The sequence below is a fragment of the Hypanus sabinus genome, chromosome 3 (genome assembly GCF_030144855.1).
Source record: "Hypanus sabinus isolate sHypSab1 chromosome 3, sHypSab1.hap1, whole genome shotgun sequence".
Classification (NCBI taxonomy): domain Eukaryota; kingdom Metazoa; phylum Chordata; class Chondrichthyes; order Myliobatiformes; family Dasyatidae; genus Hypanus; species Hypanus sabinus.
Genome location: NC_082708.1, coordinates 75,700,745 through 75,726,516, shown reverse-complemented (window position 1 = coordinate 75,726,516; position 25,772 = coordinate 75,700,745). Strand labels below are relative to the sequence as shown.

The 25,772-nt window shown below is 36.9% G+C and overlaps 1 pseudogene; it reads right to left on the bottom strand.

Annotated features, from left to right (window-relative positions):
• Positions 1-11,875: 11,875 nt before the first annotated feature.
• On the bottom strand, positions 11,876-25,172 carry LOC132391458 (neurite extension and migration factor-like; annotated as a pseudogene).
• Between the last annotated feature and the right edge of the window lie 600 nt (positions 25,173-25,772).

Here is a 25,772-nt window from a genome sequence, read left to right as displayed (position 1 = left end):
AGATAGTAATAGTAGAGAAACAACTCGTCTCAGTTCAATGACCTGTCTCCAGCATGCTGCTGTGTTGGGGAAGTGTATATTGGATATGGAAGTACCCTTGAGGTTCAGAATCATAAAAAACTTGAGGAAACAACCATGATTTACCTTCTATCATTTCTTCCTCTTTAGCATTCTAGTTCACTCTTCCAGAAGCAATGCTTATCGCATTTCCACAGTACCACCCACCACTGACTGTTCTTTCACCTCCTTCCTTACCATTCAAGGACCCACCCTTTTAATGTGGATTAGCCATTTTGATGTGTTTTCCACAGTATTCCAGTGCTCAAATTGGAAACAAAGTGGACACCTCCCTCCATTCTGCCATAAGTGTGACCCTGAACTTCCAAGTCACACCCAATCTGGCCTTTTGTCTTCAGTTTTGGCAGTTTCTACAAGCCCAGGCTGCTGTGCCTCACCTTTTGACTAGGGACATTAGTCTTCAGGATCCAATTAGTATTTTGGTACTTGGATTTACAGGCACCCCTCAGTCATTTCAGATGATTACTTTCATGTAAGCAAAATCTGAAATTTTTGCTCCAATATACTATTATTTCACATCATTTAATGTCTTCTGCCTTACCAAGGGCAAATCATGTTTGACTAATCTGTTGGAGTTTTTTGAGGGTGTAACAAGGATGTTAGACGAGGGTAAGCCAGTGGATGTTGTGTACCTAGATTTTCAGAAGGCATTCCATAAGGTGCCACATAGGAGAGAGATTGGTGAGTAAAATCAGAGCTCATGGCATTGGGGGCAGGGTTTCAACATGGATAGAAAACTGGTTGGCAGATAGAAAGCAGTGAATGGGTGTTTCTCGGACTGGCTGGAGGTGACTAGTGGGGTACCACAGGGCTCTGTATTGGGACCACAGCTCTTTACGATTTATGTCAACGATTTAGATGAGGGCATTGAAAACTATATCAGCAAGTTTGCTGACGATACTAAACTGGGTGGCAGTGTGACATGCGAAGAGGACGTTAGGAGAATACAGGGAGACTTGGATAGGCTGGGTGAGTGGGCAGATACTTGGCAGATGTCATTCAATGTGAATAAATGTGAAGTTATCCACTTTGGAAGCAGGAACAAGAGGGCAGAGTATTGTCTGAACGGTGTAGAGTTAGGTAAGGGAGAAATGCAAAGAGACCTAGGAGTCCTAGTTCATCAGTCAATGAAGGTGAATGAGCAAGTGCAACAGGCAGTGAAGAGGGCAAATGGAATGTTGGCCTTTATTACAAGGGGAATTGAGTACAAGAGCAAGGATGTCCTTTTGCATTTGTACAGGGCCCCTGGTGAGACCACACCTGGAATATTGTGTGCAGTTTTGGTCTCCAGGTTTAAGGAAGGACATTCTGGCAATTGAAGTGCAGCGTAGATTCACTAGGTTGATTCCTGGGATGGCAGGGCTGTCTTACGCAGAGAGATTGGGCTTGTACACGCTGGAATTGAGGAGATTGAGAGGGGATCTGATTGAAACGTTTAAGATAATTAAAGGATTTGATAGGATTGAGGCAGGAAATATGTTCCAGATGTTGGGAGAGTCCAGTACCAGAGGGTATGGATTGAGAATAAGAAGTCAGTTATTTGAAACAGAGTTGAGGAAGAGCTTCTTCTCCCAGAGAGTTGTGGAGGTGTGGAATGCACTGCCTCGGAAGACGGTGGAGGCCAATTCTCTGGATGCTTTCAAGAAGGAGCTGGATAGATATCTGATGGATAGGGGAATCAAGGGATATGGGGACAAGGCAGGGACTGGGTACTGATAGTGAATGATCAGCCATGATCTCAGAATGGCAGTGCAGACTCGAGGAGCCGAATGGTCTACTTCTGCACCTAGTGTCTATTCCACTTATCCCTCAGCTTACCATTTTTTATGGGCTCTTGTTCCCTCCCCTTTGCATTTTAATATCTGTTCATATCTAACTGGCCAGTTTAATGAAAAGTCACTGATGTAGAACATCAGCATTGTTTAACAAATTAATCTGATTTGAATTTTTTAGGCATGTTCTGTTTTTTTAAAAACATATGAAGCTGATCATTACCATAGTGCTGGCTCTTGGTAAAGTTGACTTCTAAATTTCCAATACTTTTCAACTAGAGTAACTGGTGTAAAATGCTTCATGATATCCTGAGGTTGTGAAAAATATAGATTTGTTCTGAAAATTCAAAAATACTAAAGTTTACTTCTCTATCTCTGTCATTTTTAGAAGTTCTATAATGAATTTCTGTATCATTAAAAATGTACATTTATAGTGCCATAACAAAAAAAAACTTGATTCCACTAAGTTGTCCAAGCTTCAGTATTCAAAGTTGGATGACCATAGGTAAGTTGGCGAAAAGGTTTCTAGTTCCAGCAGTGTAAATATTTTATTAACATACATAAAACCCACATCCTAGATACAAGTCATTTTATTTGACCAGGCCTTTTGAAAAACATGCCATGTAACAAATGATTATACAAATTAATCGATAGAAAATACTTAAAAAGTAACAACTGATTATAGATCATAAAAAGGAAATCTAATTACTGCATATTGTTACATTGTCCTCTTTCATCACTGAAAGTCAAGAAAAATGTTATTGAATGTGTTTCTACAATAAAGTACCTATAATCTAAAATTTCAGTAGTTGTTCCGGTCTTCTAAAACTATATTACCCTGAGTAGAGGCAGCTCACTTCTGAACAAATTTTATAAAATACTTAATAACATCATATATAAAAATGGATAAAGGTATTCACAGTTTTCTTTTTGACGGTTTTGCTAAATATCTCTGATATATAATTCTACCCCTAAAATCTTTTTCAAGCTCAATGTTACAATACAAAATATTCTGAGATGGTTCATTTATAGAATGTTGCACTTAACAGAACTGCATAAACAGGGAATGTTATATTTGGCGAGGTGTCAACAAAAATAGGTTACTAAAACCTAGTCAAGTAGTAATACTTAATCATAAAGTATGCATGAGTTAGATTACAAACATACTACAAAACTTGAAATTAAAGTACACAAATAAATCAAAACATAAATATTGATGATAATGCTATAAGATTCAAATGCAAAAATATGGCTAAATCACACATTTCAAATAAATGGTTCAGTCATGAAATTTATCATGACAAATACACTGTTCTATTCCACTTTGGCTCAGTTGATATTTTCTTATAACATTGAGGGGTCAAGCCCCATTCAGATATTTCAGCATATTTACAGTAATATTCAAAGATTTTATTCGATGACCCCACTGTTTTGGTTGAGTTTCTGAGGTCACATCTCTTAGTATCCCTGGCACCACTTCAAAGATTCAGTATCTTGTTCCTCTATCACAAGAAACAATACCTGTTCATTATGGCCTCTTTCAACACTTGTTTTCATACTCTCATAATTGTTTCATCAGTTTAAATAATCTGAGCAAGAGTAGGCTTAGCCCCTCAAACCTGTTCTACTATTCAATAGGTTTACAAATGATCTGATTGCAACCTCAAGTCCACATTCATACCTGCCCTTATTAACATTCTACCCTACCGCATTTAAATAGGTGACCTCAAGATTTTGAAGAAAACTGTGACCATTAATAATAGATTCTCCCATATGAGGAAACATTCTCTCTATATCTACCCAGTGAAGATTCCACATGTTCAATTAAATCACTTTGCATTTTTGTTACTCTAGCAGATACAAATTTTGCCTGTGCAACTTTTGCTCCTAAGATGGGTATCACATCCAGATGACTCCCTTGATTTCTCCAAAAAAGTTGAACTCTGTGAAGGACATACTGCCTGTACTAAGCTATGTCGTAAAATTTTGGAATGGTTGTAAATATGGTGTAATTGTCATAATTCATATTTTTAAAGTTGAACTAACAAAAAATGACAGAAATACTAATGTACTACATCAACAGTCATACTGTATCCATGCAGTTTTTTTCAGATTTCCAGCATCTGCATAACTTTTGATTTTCAATAGCCTTAAAATTATTTCAAGTCAACAGGATTTGATGCAAAATTTAGTCTCTTTTATACAAAAGGTTATGACCTAAAGACATAAAACACAAAAGATTTAAATATTTACTGAAAATGTATTACTATGGAAAAATATACACTTAATGTATCATATCATTGATATATCAAGTACTTTACACCTGAATAGAAAATGCATATTCAGGACAATTTTGATTGTTATGGCATTGTTTGAGGGAGGAATATGTATACAATGTATACAATAGTACTTTGAGATGTTTTGCAGTCACTTGGGCAGGCAGTCAGACACTAATTTACTATCACATTAGAAACACACTGCAGCACTTCTATACTGCACTGTCAATCTAGATTATAGTTGAATACAAATTAAGGTGTCAACTTCCCTTTACAGTGTAAAGGATGCTACTTGCTTAAGTTACCAGTTAAAGCAAAATAAAATTTCTCTGAACAAGTTTGTGATAGTTATGAAAATCCCTCTGAATTTCTGAACATGCTAAATAATACCTCCAAAGATTCAGTCATTTGCTCCAGCTTATGTTTTTAATAATGTAGATTTGAAATCTTTTACATGGATCAAGAATGCAATTGCTACAAAATCACTAATTTTCCAGAGCTTATTTTGTACTAAAATCAATATGCAAGCCACTACCAACAAAGACTGTCATGAACTTATTGTTATTAAAATAACGTGAATTATTAAGGGGTAGTGACAAATTATCTTTACACACTTACCATTTAAAAAACACTAGTTTTACAATTTTGTTTAGTAACAGTATCTTTGGTAGCATATTTTAGGTCTATAGAACAAAATTAAGAGACAAATATCCCAGCATATGTACCACAAATTTGAAATATTTTTTTAAGAAATTCAAATATTTGTAGCAGTGTGCTAATTTATATGATTAATAAATTTTCCAGAAGCAATACTTTACATACCCAAAGCTGATGCTAGGAATTGAACAAAAGAATTTATGCATACAGAACAACTACTTTATGTCAATGTGTTATCAAGTAAAGACTTGTTTTGTTCTACTGTAAACTTAATCACGAGCTCTTCCTTAAGGAGGCATCTAATGACATACTTCTTTGAATATGTGACTATATAACTCTAATCAGAAATGATTTAAATATACCTGAGAATAAGACAATAAATCAACATAAACATCTTCCATGGAATTAGTTTTGTTAATCTATGGAATAAACTCACAAGAATACAAATTTTGAAACACGATTCTAAATGCATAGGCTTCCTTTCAGATAATATTGATAAAATATGAATAATTCAGGGTATGATGTGGTGCAACATGCCAGAACTATCAAGTAACTTTGGATCAATGACTTTCAGTCTCCACCACTGGATCTGTTCGACTGATGGAAAAGAAAAATCAGCTGCTATGATTTGTTTGGAGTTCTGCTGTTCGTTTTTATACAGTTAATGAAATGGTCAATAATGTGGGAGATGTATGATCTCTTTTTACATCTTACAAATTATTAAATTGGAATTTGAAGTTTTGTTTGCACTAAATGCCAAGATCAAGAGCCATCTGATATTAAGAAACACACTGACCTACTTTGCCATGTTGGATTATAAGGTGTTTTTTTTAAACATCACAAGAAAATGAACACTAAGTTTTAACTGCCTGCTTTACAATCAATTTTGTTATTTTAAACACTTGGACCATTTTATAAATCTGGGGGGAAAGGGTGATAATAAAGCTAATAGGTGTAATGTGAATAACGATTGCAGCAATTAGGCGGTTTTTAAATCAAGAGAAGTGAAAATAGTGAAAGTAATAAACATCTTAAACTGATCTTGGCTAATCAGGTGAAGCAAAACTGGAGAAATAAAAGCAACTGTATTTTCAAAACCATTCAGTAAGTTTCCAGAAACGATCCTCAGATTAAACAGTCCATGCTAAAGATATGGAATTCCAAGAAATGCAAACATTGATTCTAAAATCATACAAGATTGCCTGTCTGTATAGAACAGCGATTGAAGGAAGATTAACAATTTTACAAGGTTAACATGGTAACCAAAAAAGTGCTTAACCTCGGATTCTTAATCTGACTGGATTATGAAAACAAGTTTTTGAGACCTTAACAGCACTCAAAGATCAATGTGAGGTGAAAAATCACCTATTGATAAATGTGTTGGAACCATGAAAAGTGCTTCCTTAATATCATCCAAAGACAACTGCAAATAAGATAGATGGAGAGAACCATACAGAAAGTTGATATGATCTGTGGTTTATATTAAAGACACCACTGTCAAATAAAAATTGAATATATACTTCTTTATAATGAGGTAACAGGAATTTGTGCTTATGTGACATATTCTTTGGAAAATTTCGTAAGAAATAGGATCAGAATTCTGCAAGAAATTTGAGTGAGATGAAGGTGAATTGTTGAAGAAAATAGAAAGTGAATAAAACTAAATCTATACTTTAAAAATGGACAGAAAAGTGAAGTAAAATAATTGATTTGGAAGCAAGCTCTAAAGCTCTGTAGTAGAGTTGGAGTGATGCTACCTGTTTAAACCTACAAAGGATTTAAGTAAACATCACCAGAGCAGTTCTTTACACAATATAAACATATCTTTAATACATTCAACATTCCATCATGCTCATAAACAGAGCTTGCATGTCCTAAATTTGAGCACCTGAACTCAAGCATAACATGGGAATTTCCCTTTCCTTTGCAGAGAACAAAAGTGTAGGAATGAATCATTGTCTATTAAGGTACTGGTATAATAACTGACAACTCCAAATAAATATAGGATATGTCCAAACTTTAAGATGTACTATTAACCCAGTCACTTCAAATTAATTTTATTGTAATGTTACCTGTTAACTATTCCTTATAATAAAAGAATAAAAAATATATTTTTATTGGCTTAAGTATTTACAGTTGATTTTATAATTTAGTTGTGTATTAACCATAAGCCTGGGGATAGCATAAAAATAAATACAGAAGATGCTGGAAATATTCAGCATTTCAAGCCACATCTGTGGGAAGAGAAACAGTTAACACTTCAGTTGAAGACTGTTAAAATTTCAAAGGTGCAAGGAAAAGAATGTCAGACAGGATAAAACCAAGGCAACCTAAGAAATAAGCTGAAACAATGTTAGATGGTCATTGAGTGAATGGGAACAGTTAGAAAACATGAACATAAACAAGCAAATATAGACAAAAGCATTTAGAAGTTGCAAAATGCAAAGACAGAAGGTCAAGCCAGGCATGTGGTCCACTCCCCGAGGAGATAAAAAACAAGCTAAGCCAATCTCACATATGGAAAACTGATATATGCAAAAATTCAGTTACAAGGTGTATGGTATTAAAGGCTGCAATGTGCCAGGTAGATGAGATGCACTTCATGAAGCTTACATTGTGTCTCCCAGAGTACAATAAATCCTTGGAATTCTTTACCAATGAAGGCTGTGGCACATATTTGCTATTTATAGAATTTTAGATTTTAAGGGAGCAAGATATTATGTAGTTGGTGTAGTAAGGTGGTGCTGAGGTGAAAGATCAGCCATAATCTTATTGAATGATGGCACAAGCAGAAAATCTGTTTGGGTAATTCCAATTTCAATTTCTTACACTTATATTCTAAGAGGTCATTGAGTGTCGGAAACCCTGTTGTGGTATATCAACTCACAAATACAAGGAAGACAATCCAACTTCTTCCATTCCATTGCACACTACCCATTATAATTCATAGCCAATATTATGCAAATACATATTTACAGCCACTGTACTTCATCCATACTCATATCATTAAGAACTTCAGAATATCTTTACCATCAAGGCTCCAGTCTTTTTCCTTTATATCTTGGGCACTATTACAGAGTATTCCCTATTTGATATTCAATCTTATTTCCAATCAAATCTAACCATATGTTGTTTAGAGGAACAAGGCACCAGTGGTTTTATTAAATAAGATTGACATTTTTAAAAATAATACAAGGGAATTCCTTGGATATCTAAGTTACTTAAAATCAAGTTCATTTAATAGCATGGCCTTGGGTTCTGCATGGTCAAACATCAGTAATATACATTAAATGTATACTTTGGTCTGCCCAGGTAACTTAAGGCTCTCTGGTATGCTTATAGCCTTTCCTAAACAATAGTGTCCTAAAATTATATATTTATCCCTGAGGTTTAACTAACAATTTATAAAATTTGGCATTGCTTCCCTGTACTTGTATTCTACGCCAATTTTTAAATCCAGGGATCCTGTATGATGACTAAATGTAACAGAATAAAAAAAACCTCCTTGAAGAAACATGCTTTGAATCAGAAAGTAAAATCTGAATTTAAAGTACAGAAAAATAATAATACAATAGATTATTCACCATACTGCAGTATGTGAAGTTTGAGTTAAGAGGAACCAAACCCTGCCCTCCAGCAATGCATTTCTTGTATTTCTGTCACTTTAAAATGTTGCAAAGCATACCAAATAAGCTTATCAAAACTGTATACAGGATCCCTGGATTTAAAAATTGGCGTAGAATACAAGTACAGGGAAGCAATGCCAAATTTTATAAATTGTTAGCTAAACCTCAGAGAGATAAATATATAATTTTAGGACACTATTGTTTAGGAAAGGCTATAAGTATACCAGAGAGCCTTAAGTTACCTGGGCAGACCAAAGTAGCTGTGATTGTTATACTTAAAACAAAAGTGCTAAAAATTGAAGGGCTTTTTGCAAATAAAGATAAACAGTTGCTTGTGGTGAGATTTCAAGTAATTAACAAGAACCAATATGAAAATTAAAGCAAAAATTATGACAATTGACATGCAATAACATTGGAGATTGATTCAATAATTGCATTCAAAGCGTAAAGGAAAATAAAAGCATGACTAAAGAAAACTGGAATGGGTTTAAAAGATCAGATGAGGTCAATATTTGTATTCTGCAATTTTGAAGAACAACCAATATTTGTTATATGCTGAAGACGTTGACAAATTTGTTAACTGCTATTGTTAATTTGCGGGAGTCCACTGCATTTTGACAATTATTTGCCTGATAATCCCTACCTATGCTTTTGTGCAGATACAGTGGTATGCAAAAGTTTGGGCACCCCAGTCAAAATTTGTTACTGTGAATAGCTAAGCGAGTAAAAGGTGACGTGATTTCCAAAAGGCATAAGGTTAAAGATGACATATTTCTTTAATATTTTAAGCAAGATTGTTCATTCCCCCCCCCCCCATTTTTTAGTTTTGAAATATCAAAAAAAAAGGGCTGAAGCAAAAGTTTGGGCACCCTGCATGGTCAGTACTTAGTAACACCACCTTTGGCAAGTATCATAGCTTGTGAATGCTTTCTGTAGCCAGCTAAGAGTCTTTCAATTCTTGTTTGGGGGATTTTCACCCATTCTTCCTTGCAAAAGGCTTCTGGTTCTGTGAGATTCTTCTGCCATCTTGCATGCACTGCTGTTTTGAGGTCTATCCACAGATTTTTGATGTTTAGGTCAGGGGAGGGCCATGGCAAAACCTTCAGCTTGCACCTCTTGAGGTAGTCATTGTGTATTTTGAGGTGTGTTTAGCAACATTATCCTGTTGTAGAAGCCATCCTTTTTTCACCTTCAGCTTTTTTACAGTGCGATGTTTGCTTCCAGAACTTGCTGGTATTTAATTAATTCTTCCATTCCCCGTGCCACTGGTCTCAACACAAGTCCAAGGTATGATCAATCCACCCCGATGCTTAACAGTTGGAGAGGTGTTCTTTTCATGAAATTCTGCACCTTTTTTTCTCCAAACATACCTTTGCTCATTGCGGCCAAAATGTTCCATTTTAACTTCATCAGTCCACAGGACTTGTTTCCAAAATGCATCAGACTTATTTAGATGTTCCTTTGCAAACTTCTGAACTTTGTGGTGAGGACGTAAGAAAGGTTTTCTTCTGATGACTCTTCCATGAAAGTCACATTTGTGTAGGTGTCGCTGCACAGTAGAACAGCGCACCACCACTCCAGAGTCTGCTAAATCTTCCTGAAGGTCTTTTGCAGTCAAACGGGGGTTTTGATTTGCCTTTCTAGCAATCCTACAAGCATTTCTTGGTCTTCCAGACCTCAACTTGACCTCCAGCATTCCTGTTAACTGCCATTTCTTAATTACATTACAAACTGAGGAAATGGCTACTTAAAAACGCTTTGCTATCTTCTTATAGCCTTCTCCTGCTTTGTGGGCATCATTTATTTTAATTTGCAGAGCGCTAGGCAGCCGCTTAGAGGAACCCATGGCCGCTGATTGTTGGGACAAGGTTTGAGGAGTCAGGGTATTTATAAAGTTTTGAAATTTGCATCACCTGGCCTTTCCTAACAATGATTGTGAACAAGCCATAGCCCTAACAAGCTAATTATGGTCTGAGACCCTGGTAAAAGTTATCTGAGAGCTCAAATCTCTTGGGGTGCCCAAACTTTTGCATGGTGCTCCTTTCCTTTTTTCACTCTGAAATTGTACAAAACAAAAATACTACATTAATCTTGTTTAAAATGCAGAAAAGAATGTTTCATCTTTAACTTAATGACTTTTGGAGATCAATTCATCTTCTACTCACTTAACTATTCACAGGAACAGAAATTTTGACCAGGGGTGCCCAAACTTTTGCATACCACTGTATCTACACGCCTCAGTTATAATATTCAGCACATTTTGGAGTCCATGACAAAAATGAATTATGCCAGTTGTTCACTGCATTGCCCTTGGTACTCACCTTTAGTGGCTTTAGCACAGGAAATTAAGTTGTTACACTGGAGACTTGAGTCACCAAGACAATAAAAAAAATGGCATGATGCCTTAACCAATCAGAAATCTTACAGTATGAGTTTGACTTCATTAGATAGTAGATGTGGAGAGGATGTTTCCTGTAGTAAATGAGTCCAGGATCAGTGGACACAGACTCAGAATAGAAGAATGTCCCTTTAGAACAGAGATGACAAGTTATTTCTTTAGTCGGAGGGTGGTGAATCTGTGAAGTTCATTGCCACAGACAGTTGTGGAGGACAAGTTATTGGGTATATTTATGTGGAGGTTAAGGTTTTGATTAATCAGGGTGTCAAAGGTTATGGGGAGAAAGCAGGAGAATTGGTTTGAGAGGGGTGATAAATCAGCCATGATGGAATGGCAGATGGGCCAAATGGCCCAATTCTGCTCCTATGTTTTATGGTCGTTTTATTCTCCCCTTGTTTCCATCAACATCACCCCCCCCCCCCCCCGAGATTTTACACACCTACATATAAGGGACATTTTATGGTGACTAATAAATTTACAACCAACCTGCATGGATTTGGGTTATAGAGGGAAACCAGAGCATGCAGAGGATATCTATACCATTACGAGGGAAGGTGTGACAGTGCAGGAGTTCCGAACTCTACATAGGTTTTTGAGTCTGTATGACAGCAATTCTATTTGATGCAACACTGACCTGCTCTATAATGTACTTCACAAAACTTTCAGATTCTGGAGATGCAGATAAATTAGAGGAATCTTTCAGATTCCGTCATTAACCTGAGTAAACGTAGTTAATGAAAATTCCACCTACAATTCTAAATATTGCATCTTTATTAGCTACCCCAAATTTTGAAATTTTAAGTGGCTCATTAGTGTGTGTCAATAATCACAAACTCTAATTTCATTGCAATACCATCACACCTCTAACTGGGTTATTTGCTTTAGTTTTGCTTTCACTGAATTCAGATAAGAATGAATTACTTCCTTATAAGATATATTTAAATCATAATGTATTTAAAAAATTCTACAAAATCAATGACTTAAATTATAAAATACAAAATACCTTTTTTCCATCAACCTGAAATGAAATTATGAAACAGTACAAATTGTGATATTATGAAGCTGAAGCACAATGGATTGGTTTACTGTGCTACTTTACAAAGAGATGGTTTTAAACATGCCCCCTTTTCCTTTCCAACCCAGCAATTTGAACTTCCAATCTCTTTTTTCTACATACATATCCACAAGCTATGAAAACATTTCAAATCCATTTTTAATTCTACTCTCCTTAAGACATCAATTTAGCTTTCATGCTCTTAAGGGAAATAAAAAAAAAAGAGGTTAACATAGATTGCAATTCACAATGTTAAGCAAATCTCCACAATAAAAATTTCTCAAATAAATCAAAATAGATTACTTTGTTATTTACAGTGGAAGAGCAAAATCATATTGCACAATGCTTTCACACTGTGAAATATTTTCAGTTTTTATTTCAGATCTTCTAAAATTTATCTAGTGAAAATGTTTTATCTAATAAAACAATAGTGTTTTACCTCAGGTTAACAGTATAAAATATTTGACTTGATTCTTAAAAGTCACAAAGATGCAAATTTGACAAAAGGATAATTTTATAATAAAACATTTAAACCGGGTAATTGATTACATTTACAGTAAAGCTAGGCAGTGATGCTTGATTATTAATGTGAGCATTCTAAATATAAAATCTGCAGATTTGCAAAAGTTTAAAGTACAAAAATTGAATTCTAAATACATCAAAATGTATTCCAGACTTACACTTAATATTCAAAAAATTTTTTGCATTGGAGAAGTTGGAAGCAAATCCCATTTTATATGCTTTCAAAGAGTCTTAGATTGTTTTATTAAATGTAACAAAAAGTAAACTTTTCGTAAAGAGATAGCACCATGAAATATTTTGCAGTTGTCATACCACATCTAAAGATATTCAACATTTTGGTGGGCAGTCTCAAAATACCTGGTATGCTAAAATTTATTTAACAGGGACATCTGCTGAGTAAAGGCTCCAAGTATAACAAGACATATCACCAGTATTTTGAGGAGATAATAAAACTGTCAAATGATATATAATTTCCCTCTTCATTCACAAAGTGCATTGCTTGTACAGCTGCAGTCAGCTATTTGTGTGTCAGAAGCAGATACTTTGAACTCAGCAAGTTGCAACATGACTGGCAAGGTAATTAACAAAACCCACATTGTCTAGGGTACATTCAGAAGCACGCAGTGGTTTGTTTTTTTTAAGTCTTTTGTACCAACATGCAACATCTGAATTGATTTGGGTTTCCATTTGGAATATTTTGCACTTCCATATACTGATTAACAGCAGAAAGAACAACTTCTCCCTGATTTAAGATTGGTTCACTGAAGCCATCATAAATTGCTTAACAGCTGCCATTCCAGAGACTATGTTAGAAAGAATATTACCAGGTTCCTCAAATTCTCTCTGACCACTAGTCAATAGTCTGCTTCCTCTAGGGATGTTACTGGATACATACTCATAAGACTCTGCAGGAGCAATCCAGCATTTAGCTTTTGCATTCAGCTTTTCTTCCTTTATAGAGAGCTTGTTTCTTGCACTCATCAAACCTTTCTTCACAAGCTTTGTACACATTTCTAAATCTTTATTAGTAAACCCTTTTGTGGGTTTACATGCCCTTTTAGGCTGCTTTTTTTGATTTGCATATAATGTATCTGAAAAATATTCTAAACCTTTATAGCTTTCTGGTAAGATACTATCTTTCTCAATATTCTCTATTTTACTGTGTTTGATCTCATTGTTGTGATTTTTGTACTTTTGAATAGTTCTTCTGTCCCACTGCCTTTCATTTGATTTTCCATGTCTTTTTTTAAAGCTATTTATTGCCTTACTAACTTTGGAAGTTTCATTAACTTTGGGATATTTATATTTAATTGAACTCACATGATCAAAAGTTTGTAACTGATTAGAAGATTGTGCGCGTGACAAGAATGAAACAGATGTGGGCTCACTTTGACTCTTGACAGTTGTAGAAAATACTTCACTGTGGATCTGAAATTGTTCTGAACATTCATTTAGAAATGTAGCCTTCTTGGCAAATTGATTTTGGCTGCACTGTTGCAAAGAATTTGCATTAGATTTTATCACCTTAGAGGGAATTTCTGCTGTACATCCTTTTGAAAATTCAGAGCTACATGTTGGTTTTGCTTTTCCAGGGGTAAAACTTGAAATATCTAAAATACAGAGGGTGTCTTTTGAAGTAAAGAGTTGTTTTGTTTCTTCACTTACTTTCTGAGTGAAGTTAGCATTTATTTCATTTTGACAACTGTACATCTTCAAGCCACATTGATTTGCACTTTTGTTCATATTTAATTGATTCTTAGTTTTGTCATTTTCAGAGCTAACTTCACCTGTGGAATATAACTCTTTGTCCATTACTCTGTGATGATGTACACTTTGAATAGTCTCTAAATTGCAAGCTTCATGGATGTTTGGTTCAACTTCCAACTTAAGGCTATTTGATTCATCACTACTGCATCTTGTGGATATGTTAATTTGTCTTTGCCGTGAAGAAAATGGACTCTCTGTTACATCTTCATTGAACTGCTGACCAGTACTGGAATCCTGTGGGGAAATTTGGAAATTTTCATTAACAGCAAAATCATTGCCATCCAGCAGAGATCGGAAATATCCTCCAAGGATTTCTGGAGCAGAATGTATACTGTGAACAGACAGTACAGGGCAGCCTGGACTGCTGGCTGGATCTAGAGAAAGTAACTCCCTAGAAGTTTCTATTTTATTACCAACTATTGAAGAATGCATATTGGTGGTATTGAAGTTACCAAAAGAATCAGAAGCAGAATTCCACTCACCTTGAACTTTCTGCACATCTGCATTTAGGACTTGAGAGTTTTCGTCAGGTTTCTCTAAGTAATTTCTATCACTAGTTTCCTTACCATCCTGAGCAGTTGTTCTCCTTTTCCTTGAAAGTATGTTTTGTTTCTTTAACTTTTGTAGTGAATCTTCCTGCTGCATGTCTCTTAACCAACCAGGCTTACTCATGGTCCGAATAGTGATACGCTTTAATTCTATTTCATCTGTAAATTCATAAACAGACTTATCATACTTTTGTACATTCTTGGGTACTTCTGTGTTTGAGTCAACTGTTTCAATTACACTATTTTTTTGATGATTCAAAGAGTGCCCTATTTTAACTGATGACGTGCCATTTGCAAGTGTTCGTTGTTTTTTATTTTTAGAAGCAAAAAACATATAAGATGTACCAGCATCTGAGCAGATTTTTAATTTCCCATCACTTTTTTCTTGGTTATGATATTTATTACATTTAGGAACTGGAGACCAAAATTCCTTAAGTGGTGAAAGTTTTTTATATTTTTTTACTACTTCGTCAGTCAATAATACCTGTTGCTCAGTACAATCTAATCGACTTATTTTTACATGCATGTTTTTGTGTCCTTTGAACCGATTGACAATAATGTATTTTATAATTACAGGCGGCTCTTTTTTGCCAGTTTTCTTCCTTTTTCTTGGGCACCAGTCATCATCATCCTCCTTTGCAGTATCTGTAGTTTGATCTATTTTCCCTAGTGTTTTTATGGTGTCTAGGGAATCAATGTCATATAAATAATCATCATTGTACCGTATCTGGCGTTTAGCCCTCAAAGTGTAATTGGTTTGATTTGAATACCTATCTGCACTTTTCTTCAAAAGCTTCCATTTTCCTTGATCTTCACTGAGAACTGAGGATGAACAGACTGAATCCAGTGAACTCTCAGCATCTTTCCAGTCATCCATAAAAGCACCAGACAGAAGGCAGCTTTTACTCTCTAACTGACATAAAGTGTGATGTTCTGGATTGTCATGTTCCCTTTTCTCTTCTTGAGCAGAAGCAATTTTTTTTAGGAGAGTTTCCTCCCCTTTTTTCATTCCATTACAACAGTTGCTGGGAAAAAATTGGAGCTGTGCATCATCTTGATGAGCATGAACATTAGTTTTATCTTTTATATTGTCCTGAAAAGATTCATATCGTATTTTCAGTGAACAGACATCACTATTTAATGCTGATTCATCAAACAAAAAACTGTCACTGCCTTCCTCACTTAGTAAGTTAGTTGAAAAATCATTTATTGTGCAAAGATCTAAAAATTCTTCTTTATTTTCATTTATGAAGGACTCAAAGTAACTCCAGTTCTGGCTTGGAAAAGGCAGCAATGTATCATCTCCATTAGATTTTTCTGTGAAGAAACACTGAGTATTGGCAGTGGTATCCAATTCGTCAACTTTTACACCGTTAAATTTGTCTTCACATGTTATTCCATTTAAAGAAAAGTTTAACATTTGGTCAGAAATAGTGTCTTCAGTCTGAAAAACTGAAATGTGTGTTTCAGGAATCATCGTGGTTTCCTTATTCAGCTTATTATTGCAGATTCGCCACCGGGCTTCAAATTCACAACATTCTATTTTATTTGCTTCAGAAATATCCTCAGCCACCCGTTGAACTTCACAGGTCTTTCTACTGAAGCATGAAAAGTCCTTAGATTCCATAGTAAATTCAGCAAAATCCTGCTACATGTAAAGGCACGTGTAGAGAAACATTACACTAACTGGAGGAAGGATGTTTTTGCAATAGTGTAGCATCAGTCTGGAAATAATCCATTTTCTTTAGTTGTCATCATATCAAGTTGCATACAATGTATAGTAAATATCCATCCCTTAAGGAGTAAAGTTTCTAAAAAAAAACATATCAAGATGTAACATGCACTTAAGAATTAAAACATTCTTAAAACTTGAATATGCAATTATTTTTCATTTTTCTAAAGTACGTTTAAATCAACACACACAAATTATGAGGTGAATCTTTTAAATAGACATCACAAAAAATAAATTTTAAATATTTCAATTTTAAAATATCTTAAAATTTGCTTTCTTGCATTTAATTACATGCAGATGAAAATACACATTTTAAACTCTTGTTTTTTTTAGTAGAGGTCATCATGCTAAGTATATTTGGCCATTTAAAAAATTAAATATAAATAGCTACTCCAGAAGTGACATTAGCAAACTCTTTCTGGTAATTTTCCCAAGCCCTATGTCACAATCTTCCACATCCACTTCAATGTGAATAGTTTTTGAAAAATACCCATTTTGACATTTTTCTTGAGTGTTGACTTCACAAAAGTATTAAGAAACCGTTCAATTAAGGGTAAAAGGCTTACATGCTAGCGTTGCTGCTGTATAGGTGGTGTAAAACACAGATATGAAACCCACATAATGGATACAAGCAATCTTCATAAAAACTTAACAAAGTTTGCATTCTCCGTCATGTGGCTTTCCTTGGTTGAGCAGTTGTCAGACACCTTCCCTCAACTCCACCAACCTCAGAAAAAATGAGTATTGACAGGAACCATAAAAACATTTGTTAATAGAATATGATACCCTGTTAAGTTTAAACTGCTACATGCAATTGTTTATTTTATTACTCAGATGGTGAAAATATTAAACTTGAGTTCTCAACACCAGCTACCAGACAAACCAAGGTCCTTTCTCACATGACCACAGAAGTTGTTTAGGAATACGAAAGCAAATTAAGCATTTTACGAGAGTTTAAATAAAGGGGACAGGGAATAAAAAGTATTCACATTCATGTAGCTTGATGTTTGTGTTCCCTTTTGACACTGCACTGAAAGAAAGCTGTGGCAATACAGAAAGAAGCAAAAACATTTCCCTTTTATCCAGTGGCTTGATTACCCAGCTCGAAGCTCGAGTTGCTCTTCAAGGTAGGGAAACATAGCTCAACCAGAAATGCAGTACAATGATTTTCTGTAAACAATCTAGGGATCTTCACAGGGTAAATCCTGGAAGAATGTTTCTTCTGATGGAAGACTCTTGGACGACAGAGCAAAATCACAGAATTTAGGAGTGTTGTTCAAGCCTTTGGAATTCTTTAGCCCAAGCAGCATTGGTGATTGAATCCATTAATATATAAAAAGCTCATATAAATATTCAAATCATTAAGGGAATTAAAGGTTAAAAGGATGAGGACATTCAAGTTGAATTGAGGAATATATTCTCAACTATGAACTTATTGAATAATGAAGTAGGCTTTAGTAGCCCATTCAGTTGGTTTTGTGGAATAACTATTAAAAGTATTTTATTTGCACAAATATAGTGAAAAATTTGACAAAATAATGAGATCATTGTAAATCTATATGCTGATCCCTCACCTGGCACACCACAGAATGCAGTATTAGTCTCTTAGTCCTGAGAGTAGTAATCTTCACAGCTCATACTGCTTGTACAAAACAAGGTATCTGCTCAGGCTCTGCTGTAGCAGGAACTTGGCACAAACCCCTGCCCTCCACAGACACTCCAGCAGCAATGTGGAACTGTTGAATGGCTGCGAGGCAGGCTGCTGTTGGAAAGCTGGGGAAGTGGAGCAGCACTGATGTGGAATTCAGGGCTTCGTGCTGCCAAGAGTGTTGAGTTCAGGTCATTGTTGGATATTGCAGTTAATTACTATTTTCTCTCACCATCTCCAGTTGAATGGAATACAATTGGTTGTCTCTCATTTGTTTGGCCATGCAGCTTACCGCAGTCTACGGTTTTCTCCATATTAACAAACCTAACTGTGGTCACTCCAACAATGTTGCCAATGCCTGTAGTCACCATAGCAGTCAAGGTGCATTCCTGAGGCCCACATTACATTGTTGTGAGACCACACTGCTTATCAGCCTTCAGAGGCAAGCACTGCATATTGCCTCAGCAGCACACACTAAGCCATACAACAATACAATCACTTTAACGGTTTCATAAGTTCACAGCACGACAGTAGATAGGGCAGGGCTTTGTGCCAGTACTTGATGCAGCAGAGCTGCCAGTAATGCCTCTCTATATTTAACATTATGATTAAGTCCACTCATGTTTAGCAAGTTTCTAGTACACAAAATAGATTTGAACACAGAAACATCCTCGGAAGCAACTTGTTTTCTTTGGGAATGCTATGGAGGAGTCAAAAATCCATAAATTAAATTGGCGACTAAGTAATCAGATAATTAACAATACTTTCAGGATTATACATTACCCACAAACACAATTTATCCAGCTCTATCAACACACAAAATGCTGGAGGAACTCAGCAGGCCAGGCAGCATTTATGGAAAAGAGAAGTCAACGTTTCAGACTGAGACCCTTTATCAGGACTCAATGCTGTCAAATCTAAATAGAGATGGAGTTGTATAGCATAGAAATAAAGCCTTTCAGCTTAACATGTTCATACTTACCAATACGGCAATTCCACACCTGGTTTAATTTCCTATTTCTTTATGCCTCATTCATTCAAGTATCCATCCAGATGCCTCTTGTTACTTTTTTCTTCTAGCAGCTCATTTTCACTTACAAACTGCTCTGAAAAATTTAACCCTCAGATTCTCTCTAAAATTCCTTCCTTTCACCTTAAACCAATGCCCTCTAGCTTTAGAGACCATCAACCATGGGAAAGAGACATTGGTTATCCACACTATATACACCTCTCATAATTTTATATACCTCTGTCATATCACCCTTCATCCTCATTTGCTCCAAGGAAAGCAGCTCCAAAACTATCCAATTTTTCCCGATAACTCAAGCACTCTAATCCAGACAAAATCCTTGCAATTTTTTTCTGCACCCTCTCTAACCTAATCACAGCCTTCTGTGTATTTCAAGTGTGGCTTGACCAACATTCCTAAATATCCTCAGCCACATGAAGTTAAATATGGGGCCCAAATTTACAATTATAACAATGGCAAAGCCTTACAAGTCAGGTACAGTAACAGAAACTTCAGATGAGAGTCAAGTGGACAATTAAAATTTCCCACAGCTACACTAAACTTATGTGCACACACAGGATGAATGGTATTGAATAAAAGGATGCATGATAAAGCCTTCTATTTCAAAAGACTTGCCACTGCATGGGAGCTCACGGGTGGGGCTGTTGCAGGAAGACCAGCAAATGAAGACAAGAAATGCCCCAGAGGCAGATGCAGTTCATAGAAACCAGAACAGTTGAAATATTGGTTAGTGGATGGACACAAGTGACATTTGTCCAAGAAGCTGAGGTCACCTTTATCAGGACTCGGAGGGGGACTATGTAACTTTGTTTGTTTTGGCTCGATGCAATTGTGCTACATGATACAAGCCAAGAGGTATTTAGACCACATTACCCAGACTTGGACCTTGAACTTAAGGTGCTAGTTTTTAATTTTGCTTGTATCAATGATGGCATTTGACTAATAAAACAGGCAAGGTACTTGCCCTTAGAATGATGTGAAGTTAGCAGTGATATAAATACTTGCAATCCTTTGGATTAAGCAGTTTGGGGAGTAGATGTGCCTTTTCTTCCTGGCATATTTCTGGATCCAGGGAGTATATTTGTTTGAGCTTCCCTCTGAGCACATTTGCTCCTGGACAGAATGGATAGACAAGTGACAGAGCAAATTGATATACATGGTACCATCAGACAGCTCACTAATGATGTCCACTTTGCAATGTGCAGACATGAATATAAGAGATATGTTAATGTATGAAGATAATGTAACCAGTGGTTCTCTAACTAACGTTAACTTCACAATCTCCTAATGACTGGTTTAGTGGTACAATTGTATGCTTTAGTCACAGTTCCATTTCCCTTGGTATTACCAGATCAATTCTTATTTATTAACATGATCAAAACATTTAATCCCCACACACAACACAATGGGTTGTGTTATATCTGTACAGCATTAATTACAGTACAGCTGGGAAATTTTAGGCTAGTCACCTCAAAGAATATTCTGGTCTTGGAATCTGAAACATGCTTGTATTTATGGTCTGATAAAATGGTTTGCTAACACAAAAACTGATGGAGTTATGAAAAGTGAACAAGATTGTGAAAGGATATGGAAGGACAAAGATTAGTTCAGAGGTTGATTTGAACAGTAGCATATGGAATTTAATCCAGAGAAGCGCAAGTTAGTGCATTTGGGACATTAAAATCTGACAGGATATATACAGCAAATGGCATGAACCTCAGGAATGTTGGGGTGCAAGGGATAAAGGGACCTTGGGCGCAAGCTTGTAGTTCCAAAAACTGGTAACACAAAGTACACCAAGTCCTTATCTTCATAATCAGGGCCTTGAGTGCAAGTGTTGGGATATCATACTGCAGCAGTACAAAACATTGGTCAGACTGAAGTTATTACTAGTGTGTACAGTTCTGGTCAGAACTCTTATAGTAAGGATGTGGTCAGTTTGGAAACAATGCATTAGTGATTTACCAGGTAGCTTCCCAAAACAGATAGCTTTACTAATGAGAGATGGATAAACTGAGGTTATTCTTACCGGAGGTTGAGGGGTGATCTTATACAGGTTTTTTTTAAATGATAGCAGGCATAGTCAGTCAGTGTTTTGCCTAGGATAGAAGAAACTAAAACTAGAGACATGGGTTTAAAGTGAGAGGGGAGAAATTTAAAGATAGAGTCAAGATTTTCTCCATACAGAGAATGGTGCTTATATGCAATGTGTTGCCAGTGGAAGAAGCAGAGACAGAAAAAGGCTTTTGGGCAGGAACTTGGATAGGAAAGTAGAGGAACAAAGGCTGATGTGGATAGTGTAGGTAGGCATCACAGTCAGCATGAATGAATTTTAGCTGAAGGGAACTGTTGTAATACCATACAACTCCATCACACTCTATGACCTGACCAATGGGATGGTGCTGTCCAATTTATCCATCAGTGTACACCGCAAGTTATTTTTGTTCCAATCTCTGCATTGTTACTTTTCATGTTTCAACTAAATATTTGCAGCAAATTGCTACAAAGCTCGTGACCAAACTTGATCAAATTCAGCATAAAGACTTCTTTACAATGTTATAATTCAGGTTTTCATTTTTATTCCAACTTTTCACTTCTTAGTACATTGACCATACATTTCAGAAAATAATCAGTTTAAATGGTTACAATATTGATATCAGGTGAATTGAACTGGGTTTTAAACAGGATCATGATTAAGAATACAAATATCCCCGGTGAGTTGGGAGGCGGGGAAAGAGAGGCAGAGCGGTAGCAGGGCAAGATATAAACTGTCCATAGCAGTATTTTCTATAACACAAAGCCAGTTTATCAGTGGCTGTATCATGACATGCAAATTAATTCAATAAAAATTGTATTTATTTACTCTCCCCTCACAAATTTTGTAAAAGAAAATTTCTATTGGCCAAAGTTACAGGGATATGGAGAAGTGGATTGCAGATGTATCCAAATTAATGGACCTTAACAGCCAATGCATATGAAAATTTAATCTACATGTGTCAGAGAACTGGAGACAATCTAGAACAAGTAATGAGCAATTACTAATTGATGGAGAACTATGTGCAGTACAATTTGGAATCAGCTGAAACTTAAGATATTGCAGAATAAGCTGCCTTGAAAGCAACAAAACATTCAAGTCCAGAAACAACTGAACCATGGATTAGGCTTTAGAGAAAAGTCAGCTTAGGTAAAAGTGCTATTATAAATTATGGGTGTAAATATTCTTGAGGGTTTACTGGGCCAAATAGAATGCCAAGAATGTAAATAGCATTTAATTCTGAAAATGTGGTTAGAAACCAGAATCTAAAGGATTGATAGTGAGTTTGAGATTCATCTAAAGTCTTCCTAACCCAAGGAAAATCCACTCTTCCAAGACTGGGTAATGGTAGTACAAAATTTTTTTTAAGAGTTAAAGGAAAACAAAAAAAATGTTTTGGTAGAATTTTATTTATTTTAGTGGGGTGTACCAACAAGACCAACATTTATTCAACTATACTAAACTGGCCTTGAGAAGCTAGTGGCATACCACACATTTTTCATTACTTTATCTGCATAAGACATACCCAATAAAGCTGAATTAGGAACACCAAGGTTTAGAGCCAAAACAATGAATAAGAGTAGCATTTCCAATTCAGGATAGCGTGCAACTTGAAGGGAACCGGCAAATGGCCCCAAGCACCTGTTGTCACTGTCCTTCTTGGTAGCAGAGGTCACAGGTTTATGAGATATTCACTTGGGCTACTCCAATTGCAACTGCTGTGCATTTCTGTTAGATACTACATATAGTATTATGTTTTCCCTTTGCAATTACTCTTCAGTTATAGACTTCCTACAACATACCAAAATAAAATTATATCAACTCAGCGAATTAAACAATGCCATACCCCACCTGCAAGTTTAATATACCTAATGCAGATGTGGAAAATATAAACACTGCCAAATAAAGTTTTTTTTCCAGTATAATAGTTTATTTGCCTGTGGAATAAACTGAGTAAAAATGCTATTGCCACACTTCTATAAGCTGTACCAAAACATTCAGTTTATTTCTGTAGAATAGGTATTGTGGTAGTCAATGGTACAACTAACTATTTTGTGATACAGGATTGACTGAATACTTCTCTTAATAAGCTTTCATTGAAATCTATGCAGGACTGCATCAATAATAATGCAAAATAGAAATCACAACCAATAAATAGCACCAAGTGCTACAGAAAATGAAACAGCAATATTCTTATCAATTTATACACACCCTATTAGATAAAGCACTAACAAACTTTGTGCTACTATTAAGTTTTATTTTTATAGATCAATCTTTTCTTTTAATAAGTGATCAACCTGTTGAAATAGTTTGTTTCATATAATACTAATATTTTTGCCAAAGTATAGGAATTAAGTTTTCCATGACCAGATTTAATCTGTACGGTTTTTTTTTGCAAGAACGTAAGCTGCACCATGTGAATCTCCAGAGATCCAGCTGTCCATTTTCCCCTTTCTGTATCAAACAGTGCAAGGATTATTTATTTCAATTCGTGGCTCATGAGGAAAAGCACGATCTTTAAATTCACAATCTTAAAAGGATACATCCTAGGGGAAATATCCTAGAAAAAAATCTTTCTCAAAATATAACAGAGATATGCTTATGTGAAGTGACTATGAAGTTCCATGCAACTGAAGTTTAACCGTTGTCAAAATGTGAACGGTGATTGCACTAATCAGAAAACCACTGTAATGATGGGCAAAACAAGTCAACAAAACCAATTCACTTAGTAAAACTTTCACAAAACGAGAACTTATTCTGGCTTTATGAATTCTGTACTGGAATTAGGTTTCAAAAAAGCTTTACAGACTTCCCACACAAAATGCCGAGGAACTCAGCAGGTCAGGCAGCATCTATGGAAATGAATGCACAAGACGACGTTTTGGGCTAAGACCCCTCTTCAGAACTGAAAAGGAAAGGGGAAAACATGAAGAAAAAAAGTGGGGGGAGGTTAAGGGTGATAGCTGAAGCCTGGTGGATAGGAAAGGTTAAGGTCTGCAGAGGAAGGAATCTGAGAGGAGAGTGAGCCATTGGAGAACAGGAAGGAGGAGAGACACTGGAGGAGGTAAGTGATAGGCTGGTGAGAAGAGCTAAGAGATCAGACTAGGGAATAGAAGGGGGAGGGACTTTTTTAAAACCAGAAGGAGAAGTTGATGTTCATGCTGTCAGGTTGGAAGCTAACAAGTGAAATTCCGCTTTTGGTGATGGAGCAGAGGTGCTCAACAAGCAGGCCCCAATTTACACAGGCAGGTCTCACCAATCAGGAGTACTGGACACAATAGAATACCCTAACAGATTTGCAGGTGAAGTGTTCCCTCACCTGGAAGGACTGCTTGGTGCTCTGAGGGAGGAAATGAATGGGCAGGTGTACCCCTTTGGCCGCTTGCAGGGATAACTGCCAGGACTGAGATTCGTGGGGAGATGCAACTGGGGAAGGAAATCACGGAGGGAACAATCCCTGTGGAAAGCGAAGTGGTAAAGTTGCTGGGATCCTATTGGAGATGGCGGAAGTTGGTCAAAAGCAGAATTTCTAGGTGGCCAAACCATTTTAGTTCCAATTCCCACTCAGACACATCAGTCCATGGCCTTTTCTTGTGCCACAATGAGGCCACTCTCAGGATGGAAGTGCAACACCTCATGTCTGGGTAGCCTCCAGTGTGATGGCATGAACATTGATTTCTCCTTCCAGTAAAAGAATGTTCCCCCTCTGCCTCTATTCCCCACTCTGGCCTCCAACCTCCTCACCTGCGAATCACCTCCCCCTGGGACCCCTCCTTCCCTTTCTCCTATGGTCCATTTTCCTCTCTAATCAGATTCCTTCCTCTCCAGTCCTTTTCTACCCACTTGGCTTCACCCATTCACCTTCTAGATTATCCTCATTCCCCTCCCCTCACCTTTTATTCTGGCGTTTTTCCTTCTTAGCTCTGAAGAAGAGATTCGACCAGGAACGTCCACTGTATTCATTTCCATAGATTTTGCCCGAGCTGCGGAATTCCTTCAGCATTTAGCGTGCGTTGCTTTGGATTCCCAGCATCTGCAGGTTTTTGATTAAGTGTGTGTTTACAAAGACTTTCCCTGTTGCACCCTACCTCCGCAGAGCCCCCGTCAACATTTGCCCCTCAATCGGGTGAGAATGCACGTCATGGGCTTTTTAAAAGTTGTCCATGGTTTGCTGCTGCGGCACGAAGTGCGGCTCTCGAGTGTCCGCCTGGGCGGGCACTTCACAAAAGCGGCGTTACATTGTTCTGCTGCAGGCACCCCGTACCGAGCCCCACTGCGGGCGGAGGCGGCAGCGAGGCCAGGGCGCGTTCCTCGAAGACACCGTCGAAGCGCGGCACACAAAGAGGCCGAGAAGAAACGTCCTGCCCCCCGCCCTCGCCTCCCAGCCCTCGACTCGCTGGCTGCCACTCGATCCTCACCTCAGCTTCACTCGCACTCCCTCGGCCGGACCGAAGGCAGCCTGGGCTGGGAACGGCCAGATGCAGCCAGCCAGCCAGCCAGCCAAGCGCGGACGACGGGGGGGGGGGGGTCGCGCTGCATTCCGGGAGCTGGAGTTCGCAGCGGTGCCTTTGTTGTCCGCTATTCCCAGAGTGCGCGGCGAAGGGTCGGGTCGGGTCGGGCAGGGCGGGC